This window comes from Mercenaria mercenaria, chromosome 9 (assembly GCF_021730395.1).
Source record: "Mercenaria mercenaria strain notata chromosome 9, MADL_Memer_1, whole genome shotgun sequence".
NCBI classification, from domain to species: Eukaryota; Metazoa; Mollusca; class Bivalvia; order Venerida; family Veneridae; genus Mercenaria; species Mercenaria mercenaria.
In genome coordinates, this window is record NC_069369.1 from 63,334,677 (window position 1) to 63,348,660 (window position 13,984).

Here is a 13,984-nt window from a genome sequence, read left to right on the forward strand (position 1 = left end):
TTAAAACTTCGCCGAATGTTGCTAGAATGTTCCTTTGCGCAAGAACGATTATCAGTCAATCTGATTTGCCAAACTTCGTCCCGCCTACTTGTACGAAAGCAAATGAAATGAAATATTAGCTGCGCGCTTTGTCTAAAGCTCCGCCCATTTTCTTTATGCGTTTTGCGCTTCGTCGGTAATGGTCGATCAGGAGAACGATCTGGAAATATTAATAAGTCGAAACGCTCACAAAGAATTAAAAATGCGCGATCGTGAAACGTGTTAAATACATCTACGCGTTCCGTGAAATATGTTAATTAAATCTACGTGTTCGTAACATTTCGGTCGCGTTCTTAAAATTTCAGTGAAGAATCTGTGGGATACAAATGAACTAAAGCAGTTCCTTTGGTTCTTTCACGTGCCCAATGTAAAGTGTTGATACATGGGGATGACGTTTCAACAGCACCACCCAAGAGCTTCAAAACAAAGTGCTAATAATACCTTTAGGTGGTATTTTCGCTATACTTTATTAAGTATGGAATGGACTGACTGACTTTAATTACGGTCCATCCGCCCTTTCAGACACAATGAAGCATATAAATGCCACGTAGAGTATAGACCGAAGTTTGAAATGGAACAAAAAATTTATATTATGAAATTTTAAGCATTTAAAAAGTTTTTTATAAGTCACAAAATAAAATAAAACAACTCTGTTTTTGAGAAATGATCTTATATAAATTTTGAAATACAAAGGTCAAAAATAAAGAGCCAAATATTAATGTTTTAAAACATCTAAGTAGTGAAAAATGCCCATTAAAGGGAGATAGCCTAAATTCAAAACTTGCAATATATTAAAAAGATAATTTCATACATTGAGCAAATACTTTTGCTTTGAAATTGTTCTTGAAAAATGGCTAAAATATTTTTATGAGAAGATAAAAAACTATTTTTGATTCAATGTGATAGATTCTACTAGGATGTACATGTTCAAGAGCAAATTAAAGTATCAAGTGAAAAAGAGTTTTAAAACAATAATGGCTACTAATTGACTTATTTTATGATCTGATATCTTATAGTTGTCATCCCTGTGACAGAGACAGCGACAGTAAAAAGATTTCAGAATTGCTCAAAAAGTCTACCTACCTACCTTCCTACCCACCCTATTTATTTACCAATGTTAGCTGAACCACACATCAGTTTTAGCCTCAAACATGGCTTTTATAAAATAAATAAATAAAAAAAAATCCTACCTGCCTACCCTATTTTTTGGGGCAATGTTTCCTGAACCACACATATTTTTTTTGGCCTAATCATAAGTTAAAGGGAATTCCTATAGTTTTTTGGCGCATCTTTCTGCGCAGCCGATACTATCTATGGAAAATTGAAGTGAAGTCATCATTTGTTGAATCATGTGACAGACAATATTAAATATGAGGAATCTCGTATGAATACGTTTTTTTTTTCAGTAAGTTTTATCAGTAATCAAATGTTGATACTAGTTAATGTTGTATTAACATGTATCGTGTTTGACATGTATCATGCAACTTGCCATTTATATGACTGTGATTTGACAGCTCATTTTAGTAGAAAGACAGTATTGTTCATAAAATGTTTGACAATTAACTTTGTATTGATAATATAATATCTACTTTCAGATCATTTAGTATTCAATTATAGAAAGGATTCAGATTTTTTTTAAACTTCTAGCAGATACAATCAATTTGGTCAGGTTCAGGCCATTTTTTCGTCCGAACAGGTGTTGTGTTCAAGGGGTCCTTACATACAATTTAGCCAGGTGACCCATATATTTTTGTCATTTTTCGGCGACGCCGTCTAAATTCGTTTTCGTTAACTACGCCACGTGACTTCAGTTTGCAAATCAAACTACTTGATAACGCATTATAGATAATTTATCAAAATGGAAGATTTATGCAACACTCTGCCTGATTGGACGAGAGTGTCAATTTCTTTCACTCTGTTGATTGTGCTACGCTGAGTGAAATGTAGACAAAGCGTTTATCCTAAACGACGCTGTTCACAGTTTTAAAGCTAACTTTGGCTCAGTATATTTAGCAAGAATATTGATATATCTCAAAGTGATAAGTAAGTTTAATAAATATGATAAAAACCTATTCAAATACCAACATATATCAAATTAAAGAAAGAGCTGAATACGGGGTGCGTATCACATGAATAAGGGTGTGATAAGAGTCTTTTTTTGTAGAGAAGTGCTTTTTAAAAAATTTTCCTTGTTACAATTGTCGTCTGTATATGAAAATGTTTCTTGCTTTTGTGACTTATTCAGATTGCGTATTAAAATGAGTACTTGTTTGCTTTGATATATTTGTTATAAATTATTTAACTGATTTATTATATATGAATATTTTTCTTTAGTATGGTATGCAAATATTGAACTCAGTTGAAATCTGTTTTATTATATATATGCTATATAATGACTGAATTTCATTACACTGAAATGAAGGTACGCTGCGTACAGTTTATCAATGTGAACTTTGCTTATGAAACAGAAATATTGGAATAATTACAATTGTATGTTTTGCTTGACCTTCACTTTTTTATAGGTGTGACGTCATTGTCCAAAGATTCATGAATAGCGAATATGCTATTTGTTAAAGCGGGATCAGTTGGCCTATTTTAGAAAGAAATAAAAATAATAAATAAAAAAATCCTTTAATTGATTTTTTCTCATGTATTCTAATCAAACTTGATTTGTAGCATCTTTATTAGGCCCGCAGTCAACTTTTTTCGGCTGGGACATTTGACCCCTTTTAGGGGCTGCTAGAGCTAAAACTAGAAATGCCTTTATACAGCGTCTCATGAACAGCTTGGTGGATCTTTGTCATACTTGGTCTGGAGCATCATTATAAGGTCCTCTTCCAAATTTATTTATATAGGAACTTGGGCCCTATTAGGGACCACTATAGCTAAAAGTAGATATGCCTTTCTTCGCATTAACCACTAAAATATAATGGATTTTTATCAAACTCGATGTGTAACAATATCGTATGGTCTCCTGCTATTTTGTTACAAATGGGGATAGGGACCAGTTTAGCTAAAATATTATCACGTTTAATGACCTCTTCTCATGAACCGCTTCATGAATCTTCATCAAACTACTACTGTAATTATTCGTCTAAAGATAAACGAAACAAAATTGCAACCCTACGAAACCTTTGTGAAAAATTAAAAGAGAACCATTTAAATTGTTAAAGTGCGGTGTTTAGTTTTGCAATTTGAAAAATGTTAGATGAAAGATGAATGATAGATGAAAACTTCATAAACTTCTTTCCTTATTACAATTCGCCGACCATCATTTTTAAAGATATTTCTTGTTATCTTTACAATACAATTATCTGTACACAAGGAAAACAGTAAAAAAAAAAACCCTATGAAAGTGTTTTTCCAAAATTAAAAAAAAAATCTTTACTATGAGTATTCTTTTTTGAAAAAAGTGAATATGAGACAATTTTTTTTCCCATTTGTACCCATCATTGTAATGACTATGATATGAAACATATAATAAAATCTGTAAAAAGAATAAACCATATTGTGCTGTCTTTATTCAAGCTTTATTCGGCCGTTGTACCCTAGCTTTTTTACCTATACTGAGATGCTATATAGTGATTGTGTTTCCATATAATTCTAAGATTTTTCCTACCCTTTGCTCTAACTGTTATGTGACCAAGATTGGGGAGATAATTTTGGGAGTGAGTCCACAGAGCGCCGTTGTATTCTGATAACCAGCTGGACAGAAGAGAAACCTGAATTTAGAAGGCATGTTTCTAAGAATATTATCGGTGGATCCCCTTTTCTTGCCTTAGCTTTCGCCAGACGTACGTGATTAAGGACATAGAAGTCGAATATCAAATCAAAGTTTCTCTACAATTGAAGAGTGGTTCGCAAAATAAAAATGTTGAAAGTATACATTGAAACTGAAACTGAAACTGCTTTATTTGATTAAACGCCTAATTTTACACATAGTATATTCACTAGTGTTGTACATTAAATTAAAAAAGAAAAATCATGATAAACTATATACATAATGGTATCAAACAATGAAACACGACATATTTGACAAAATTACTGTACAGTGAAAATTACAACATAGCGTATAAAGCATACGTCGATCACACTACATAGTAGAGTATACTCAGCGTCTCTACCATATTCAGTCCACAACAGAGAAATAATCAGAACCATGATTCAAAGCTTTTAAAAAACAGTGTTTTGAGCTTTTTCTTAAAAGTGTCTACCGAATCAGAATTTCTCACTTCTACTGGTAGTTTGTTCCATAGTTTCGGCCCTACAGTTTGAAAACTTTGGCACACGTTTTGTATCCTTTGCATTTTCTGAATTTCACAGTGAGGAATACCATACAATATTGCATTGCAATAATCTATATGTGAAATGACCAGTTATAATACCAGAATTTCAGTAGCCTCTTTAGTAAGGTATTTTCTAATATTTTTGATTCTAAGATAATTAGCCATTGCGTTCTGACATTTTCTCTTGACATGATCCTTAAACCTAAGATTTTCATCTAAGAATGCCCCTAGGTACCTTATACAATATACTGATTTGATTTTGTCACCAGCAATGTCAATTTCTGTTATTGAACATTTGTCAAGTTGCTGTCTACTACCGAATAAGATGAATTCGGTTTTTGACGTATTCATTTTAAGTTTGTTTTGTTTCATCCAGTTATCAATGGTGAATGCACAGTTTTCAAGTTCTTGAATAGCCTGTTTCTCATTTTCAACTGAAGTTTGTCGAAAGCGTTTGTTGGCAATATGGTCATCAGCAAACCCAAACACTGGTAGTGACTGGGGAATGACATTAAATAGAGTTCCTGCGTAAGTGAGATAGAGCCAGGGGCCTAAACAGCTACCCTGGGGAACGCTACATTGTAATGGGCGTGGAATTGAAACAGCAGTTTCTACACTTACACTACAACTGCGTGCCCTAAGATAAGAGTCAATCCAGTTGAGAGCTGTACCACATAGCCCATACTGAGAGTGTAACACTTGCACTAAAATATCGTGGTCAACAGTGTCAAAGGCGGCACTCAGATCCAGTGCAATTACAGCACTGACCTCCTGATTTTCCAAGCCTTCCAACAAGTCACTGGTTAATCGGAGTAAAGCCATTTCGCATGAGTGAAAGCGTCTATACGCTGACTGATTCTTGGGAAGAAGATGGTATTCAGCTGACACTAAGATACTGCCCATGACTATATATATTTTTCCAGTAAACATTTGCCTCTGACATTACCAAACACAGGCAATTATCGGCTGGTATATATTCGCACATGATAAAATTTGAATATGACAATTTATATATTGAAATTTTATAGCGCGGATTGCCACATACAGTTTGTAACGGATGGACGAAAGAACTGTTCATATATTTCACATATAACGGGCCTGGCGATAACCGTGTCATACATTAGGTATTGTTCAATCATATTATAAGTGATGTGAATTTAAAGTATTCTTACTTTTGCGTTTAAAGATATGTAAATGTTGCTGAGTGTCAATATATAGTGTCATGAATGTTTACACTGACAGGAAAATTGCGCATTCGAAACTAAGGGAAGTTACTCGGACTAGCTACCAATCCAATATTAATAAAAGCAGTTCATTTTTAATTAAAACCATCATTTATTCTATTTCAGACCTGTTAACCACTTCAAAACCATGTCAATAGTCCCCAAGTACATGCATTTTCAATTATCCATTTTGATTCATGTAGACAGTCAGGCCCGGACTGGGCTGAAAAATATTTGAGCCATTTTTACGTTGGGTGTGGGGAGGGGTGTTCCTTTGAATGGCAGTCAGATTTTGAAATAGGCATTGTGGCAGGTGGTAAAAGGGCAAATGTATCAAACTGTAAGGTGGCAATATGGGGAGAGGGTGTTGGAGGATACCCCCTCCTGCAAATAGAGTTTGGAGTATCACCACAAGAAAATTTGGAAAATGTACACCCTTGATACAGCCTTTGGTGCAAACTGAAAATTTTATGTTTCAATTTCTAAATATTACCTAGATTCTTTTTAGTATTACAATATCCAAAGTATGAATGACTATCACTTCATATTTTTACTTTCAAGTCATGCCGCAGGACTAGAATATAAGTCTGATATAGATTCTATGTATGTGTTATAAAATTAAATTCTAGAATCATTACTGTTACAATAATATCTATCATGCCTGTTACTTTAATGTTAAAATTCTATAACACAGCTCGATATTTAACCAAAATATTATATCCGGATACGTACACTTGTCTTAATTAATACCGCCAAAATCTCCAGTTTCAACAATATGTTTTACAAATTGTGATAATACGAAGACAGTTTAGCAGCAATTGGCAGTATCTGACATTGAAGTTTACAGTGAAATTACCTCTTATTTAAATCATTTCATAAAAAGTTGTTTCGTTTCGTCAAAGCAGTCTAACATAGACGATCTACTTTCGATTTCGAAAACTACAAGAAAATACAATTTAATGTTTCGCCTATTGTTTATTTCTTGAAAAATAAGAAACAAAATCATTTTTAAAATCAGTAGTAATTAAACAAAACAGTAAGAGCTTCTTCTCCCGATAATTTATCCACTTACTGACTGCAACCCACGTCTCATTATGAATAGGTGACGGTTTCATTTTTTTGCGACCAGAATCGTATGCAAATTATCCGAACCAGTCAAAATTCCGGAAAGGTTACGATTTAAAACGAAGTTATAGACGTTTGCAATTTCGCCACTCGCGACTTTGCATCATTTTTATCTGGCCGATCTTCGTAGTATTTTTTCGGTAAACCGAAGTCCGTATTTTCAAACGCAAAGTCGTAGAAGCGTTGTTATAAACAGGTCACGTATGTTCGCCGACAAGTGCCCAGAATGTAGTTAGGATTCATCCACGAAGTCTCGCGGAAGAAGTAACGTACTGCACATATCTTATTCGGGTCATTTAAAATGAAGCTGCCATAATTTAATTTCATCGATGTGGTAAACTCTTTGATAAGAGACATTCCAATGCTTTCAGAGGCAGCCGACTCAATTAAATACTAGCAGTATGTTCCGGAACTATATTTTGTCTTTCGCTGGATGTTACGCAAGCTTGGTAACCCTGCGCAATTCATGAAATGCACAGCGCAATACATTTGTTATTTGAGCAATGATTTTAAAGATTATTTTTTGAAACGGACAGAGTAACAAATGGATAATTTGGTTAATAAGTTTATATGCAGTTTTTATTTGAATTTGTGAACATCATATTTGCTATTTTGTGACAAAAGGGCATAAAATTAGTCACCATAATCATATATGCGCAAATGTATTACCAAATCCCGCTACGGTGGCACAGAGGTGACATCCACAACACTTTATTTATATTGTGGCCACAACTTAGTAAAATGTGGCCACAATTTACTTAGTTGAGGCCACAATTTAGTAACTTGTGGCCACAACTTAGTAAATTGTGGCCACAAGTTAGTAAATTGTGGCCACAACTTAGTACATCGTGGCCTCAATTTAGTAACTTGTGGCCACAACTTAGTAAATCGTGGCCATAAGTTACTAAGTTGTGGCCACAACTTAGTAAATTGTGGCCACAATTTACTAACTGTGCACATTAGTAAATTGTGGCCAATTAGAACTTGTGCACAACTTATTAAATTGTGGCCACACATAATTGTGGCACAATTTAGTAAATCGTGGCCTCAATTTAGTAAATTGTGGCCACAATATAATAACTCGTGACCACGACTTATATCAGCCAATCGAAACTATAAATAGATTGATAGACAAACGGACAGATGAATAGATTGGATGATACCTACGTACCTACCTACATATTCATTTGTCAGCACTTCCGGTCGTCTATCTATCTTCCATTCCTGTCTTACCCTTTGCAGTGACGTAGACATTTTATGCGTTCACTTCGTATGGTTGCTGATTTCTGCCATTTTGCGTTATCTCCCTGCGACCCTTTTTGAGCGAAAACACGAGATTTATTGATTTAGATGCGGGGACGCAGGCTGAAAACTCTCTATTGAGTGGGGAAGCGGAGCGAAAGCACGATAATTACCGGGGCCACGCGGTGAGAATTAGTAGCTGGTATGTCAGGGGTGGGGAGCGAAAACATGATAATTAGCGCTGCTTAAACATAGTATTTACGAACCGCGCCCCGACATCCAGTTACCAAATTTCACCCCGCGATCTTGTTAAACATCATGTTTCTGCTCCTTGCCCCCACTAAATAGCGAGTTATCACGCCGGACACCCACCATTTTAACTTATAAATTTCACGTATTTTCGCTGTGCGTGGTCACCAGGCGAAAACTCGTTATCAAACGTTTAAGCAGAGCTAATCGTATTTTTACACCGCGCCCCAGACATACCAGTTACTAAATCGCCCTTGTGGGGTTTCGGCCTGCGTTCTCGAAATTTTAACTTGCTAATTCTCGTGTTTTCGCTCGACGGGCCCGCGGGCTAAAAATATAATTTAATTGGTCTAAAACGCGAATTGGCAGAATTTAGCATCCTTACAAAATGGACGTGAATAAAAGTGTCTACGTCCCTGCAACGGGTTAGACAGGAATGGAAGATAGACAGACGGACAGAAAGACAAATAAATAGGTAGATAGGTAAGTACCATCCAATCCATCCGTCCGTCAATCCATCCGTACATCGGTCTGTCCCTCCGTCGATCCATCCATATATCTACCTTTTATTCCTGTTTAACATTTGCTGGTACGTAGACACTTTTGTGCGCTCCTATTTTGCACTCCTATACAGCAGCGAAGAAAAAACATTCGTTTCGGTTGGCTAATTCTGTCATTCCGCGTTTTAACCCTATTAAATTATATTTTCGTCTCGCGGCCACGTCGAGAGAAAACACGAGAGTAAACAAGTTCAAATGTCGAGAAAGCAGGTCGAAACCCCGCCAGGGAGATTTAGTAACTGGTATGTCTGGGGCGCGGGGCGAAAACACGATATTTAGCGCTGCTTAAACTTTTAATAGCGATTTATCGCCTGGTGACCCCGCCGGGCGAAAACACTTGAAATTTACAACTAATAATGGCAGGAGCTCGGGGTGATAACTCGCTTTATAGCGGGGGCGAGGAGCGGAAACATGATAATTATCAAGATCGCGGGGTGAGATTTAGTAACTGGAATGTCGGGGCGCGGTTCGAGAACACTATGTTTAAGCAGCGCTAATCATCGTGTTTTCGCTCCCCATCCCCGGCATACCAGTTACTTATTCTTACTTGGCGACCCCTGTAATTATCGTGTTTTCGCTCCGCGTCCCTGCTAAAATAGAGTTTTCAACCTGCGTCCCCGCATTTTAACTTCTCGTGTTTTTGCTCGTCAGGTTTGCGGGGAGATAACGCAAAATGGCAGAAATCAGAAACCATACGAAATGAACGCACAAAAATGTCTACGTCATTGCAAAGTGTGATACAGGAAGGGAAGATAAACGGACGGAAGTACAAACAAATAAATTAGTAGGTAGGTACATAGGTACCATCCGATCTATTCATCCGTCCGTCCGTCTATCCATCTTTTTATCGTTTCGACTGGCTAATAAGTCGTGGTCACTAAGTTGTGGCCACAAGTTAATAAGTTGAGGCCACGATTTACTAATTTGTGGTCACAATTTACTAACTTGTGGCCACAATTTACTAAGTTGTGGCCACAAGTTACTAAATTGTGGCCACAATTTACTAAGTTGAGGCCACAAATTTACTAAGTTGTGGCCACAAGTTACTATATTGTGGCCACGATTTACTAAGTTGTGGCCACAATTTACTAAGTTGTGGCCACAATTTAAATACAGTGTTGCGGATGTCACCTCTGTGCCACCGTATCCCGCAGAATCGTTATGCGTGTTTATGCTTAATGAGTTACCGCGGAATAAAGTACGTGGCTTTATTCGAGTATTGCACAATTACACTTAATAAATTTGACAGATTACATCGTATATTGGTCATAGCAATTGGGATTAAAATAAACGAACTACATCCGATCAATGAACTCTTTGAAATTAAAGACAATCTAATGGAACTACATCAATTTGCTGTGTTGTGAGGTCATTTAATGTGAGCAAGGACTCGTCAAACGCTTTCAGCGTTAGCCGACTCAAAAACCTGATTTTGTGTCTGCTTCTAATCTTTATAACCATAAAATCTTTCAAGATTAGTATTGTTTCTATATTATTTTTTTTTTTTGCTAATTAAATTTCTTAAGACTCTTTTATCTAATCTGTCTTATTATTTTGTAACATATCAATGATAAGTATATTACTATAAACCAAATAAACTACTTTACGACACGCAAAGAAGAAACAGACCAAAACCAATAATTAAGTCGGAAATGAAATGGTCAGCGATTATATCAGAGAACCCCTCTTGTTGGTCAAACATATACATGCAAACACAGAAAGCAACAATAGATACAAAAATACGAAGTTTTCAATACAAACATCTGATGAGAATTCTCCCAACAAACAAATCATTATTTAAATACAAATTAACAGAATCAAATTTATGTTATTTCTGCAATATGCATGTTGAAACATTAGAACATATGTTTTGGGAATGTAACTGTGTACAACAACTATGGAACAAATTACATATGTACCTTGACAAGAAAAATCTCAAAACACAATTTAGCTTAGAGGTAGTCAGTTTTGGTATCGCTGAAAGGAACGTAAAACGAAAAAATGTGATAAACTTTATAATATTTCTAATGAAATCTTACATTTTTCAAATCAAAAATAGAAAACAAACACTCAGTTTTGACAGTTTCATATCATATCTTAAAATCAGGATAAAACTTGAAAAAGAAATTGCATTATCAAATGACAAAATAAACCAACATAATATCAAATGGTCTGGTTTTGAGGTATGAATGTAGATGCTGTTGGCTATAATAATAATAAAAAAAAAAAGAAAATATCTTACATATTTTATTCTTCATCTATATAATAAAATGATACTTTCTAGATAGTGTGCCTACAAATTGATTTTTACATGATTGTAGCATAAATAACCATTACAATTTTTAGACAATTATATGAGTTTGGAGACGATCTAAACATCCAATAATATCTACTCTTTTTAACTTTTTTCTCTCTTAGATGTTTTGTTCTCTAATTTTTTTCATCTAAAAATATATATATAGAAAAAGTCTTCTTGTGACATCCATTACTACAAATGTTTGTTTAATTAGATGACCATAAAATACATGTTTTGTATCTATTGTTAAAAACATTTGTCCAAGTCATCATATTTTGTAAATGTATGAAGATTGAAAAATAAATTATAATAAAAAAAAAAAGTATATTACTTTTCATCATTCTAATTCCATAATCAAATATCCTTTATGTTATTATTTTTTAAGTTTATTATTTATTCATAAAAATCTCATTTCTTTAACTGAATGAAATAATAATCCGCTATAGATGTCAATGTTTTGTCGTAATATAGAGAGAGGAACTGTTTAAGTTTTATTACATTCTAATCCCTTTCGTATAAATTTGTGTTGACTTATAAAAGTTTGAAGATGTTTTTTTCGAAATAAATATGTTTAAACTGATCATAGAATTTCAGCTAAAACTTTTGATGCATTTTCACTCCATCTCAGTTATTATTGGATTCCACCTTATCACCAACATCATACGACAAAAAATGCAATAGCTATGGCACGAGTATCATTATGCACTCTATCCCTTTTTAACTTAGAATGTATGCAAGATCCATATCTCTTGTGCCAATCTTTCATGAATTATTCCCCCTTTTTACTTAGAATTTTAGATTAACTTTGATGCATTGTCATTATATCTCAGTGCTAAGAGCATACATGTATGTTTAATGTTACTCAAAATTACTTTACTTTTTACGTCTTTACGCCTTTCAACTTATTTTATCGTTTCTCCTCCCATGTATCCACTGGAAACAATTGTTTAGCTTAATTCCTAAAAACAAGGATAAAAATCAAGATCCACAAAAAAACCGCAGCCTTCCAAAAATGAAACTCACAGCACGCAGATGTGCACACTACTAACACACACACACACACACACACACACACACACACACGCACGCACGCGCGCACACATGCACACACAAAGCAAACACACAAGAACAAAACTAAGAAAGAAAGAAACAAAGTAGGACACGGCCAGTGCAGAAAAATAACACCACTGGGGAGCTTAAACCGGTTTATGGTGCGCACCCAACCTCATTCTTACCCCTACCATGTTCCAAAGCCACAGGACAGTGCGAATAAAAGTAATCCCCGCCAACCGTATCTCTAACACACGGAATGGAAACAAAAGGCATGGTTCATAAGAGAAGTAAATATGCTTTAAGTTGTATATTTATTGAAAAGCCATGTACTTCATATATCCTGTAAGTAGGGCTCTCCGTGGCCGATAGGGTAAGGTCGCTTGCTCCGAATCGCCTCCTACACCAAACCGCTGTATGTTCAATGTAGGATACTTTCATGTGACTAAGCAATCAAGCAGGCCAATGGAACCAGGAAGGCGATTAGTTCTACACAGGTACCCGCCCATGTATGAAAAAATGTCGGAAGGGTATCCGGGCTTTTCCTCCTCTATCCAAAAAAAGTATAGTCGCCATATGTGTGTCGCCAGACAAAAACAAAACAAATAAATATTTATAATGAAAATTGGACTGTACAAAAAGATTACGCTGCAAAACGTAACAATTTAACGATGGAATTTCATCATCAATGTCGATGAGATAACTCATTTCGTCAAAACATTCCAGTATTCATTGAAACAAAACAAACATACTGCATTGTTATTATGGTATACAAACGACTGTGCTCAGGTTGCAAATACTTTAAAGTGTTTAGGTGGAAAGTACATCATACACCTATTTTACAGTGATTAGGTAGAAAGTAGAAGCATATTACAGTGTTTAGATGGCAATTAAATGGCAATATAAGCATAATCTTACCAGTGTTTATATATCAGATATGATAAGAAACACATACGACTGTATTTTTGTGGCAAATACGTGTAGGGTAATACATGGGATACTATTGCCTTTGACTGATAATGGTTCTTGCGATAATTGCCATGATCACTTAAAGACACTGCTCTTTCATGTTTTTATAGAGGAAATTTGTTTCAGTGTAAGATCGAACTATCTTTCACTGATTGAACACCATAATGAAATATTTTCACGAGTGGTATAACCACAATTTAAAATGTGAACTATGGTGTTCACGAGTAAAAAATACAGATCGATCTTATATTGAAACAAACAAATTTTCTTTTTAGAGCATATTTTAGTAATTTTCTATGAGTTTTACCAAAGCGTATCCTGTTTACCAATAATACAGTAATTATACCGTATAATGAACCTATAATTCACACAGCCAATAGCCCCGCTATCCTGTCATATTACCTCCTTTCCTAAGAAACGCTAACCTTGTATATCGATGTTCGTGAATACTAGAATGCTAATCAAAACTAAGCCGTTCGTCAGAAGTAATTCCCAAAGAGGTATATTCTGAGAACAACATGTAATTCTTTCACCGGAGACGTAAACTATTATCATATAATATGTGAATAGGCACTGGAAATTTCCGAGATCCTCTTGAGTGTCTCCCACCTAACTAAGAGGCATGTACTGGTTCTTCGCAGGAAAGACGGCTTCGGTGCTATACACCGGGCATGTTAAAGAACCAGTCTGTCTATTCGCAGAGCTAGGCTAAGTTAGCCGGACAGGCCTGTATCTGAAAGGGATTTCTCTCTATCTGCTCTGGTCAAATCGCTCTGTGTCTTCACAGTACTAGTAGAGGATAAATTTCGCGCCCTGTTTGGCTGCGTTTGCTATATGTAAAGCGCCTTTGAACGTGTTTATCATGGAAAGGGCGTTTTATAAAACTGGTATAATAATAACAGTAGTATTGTACTTGTTTTAAATCACGTAAAGTACTCAAGTAAT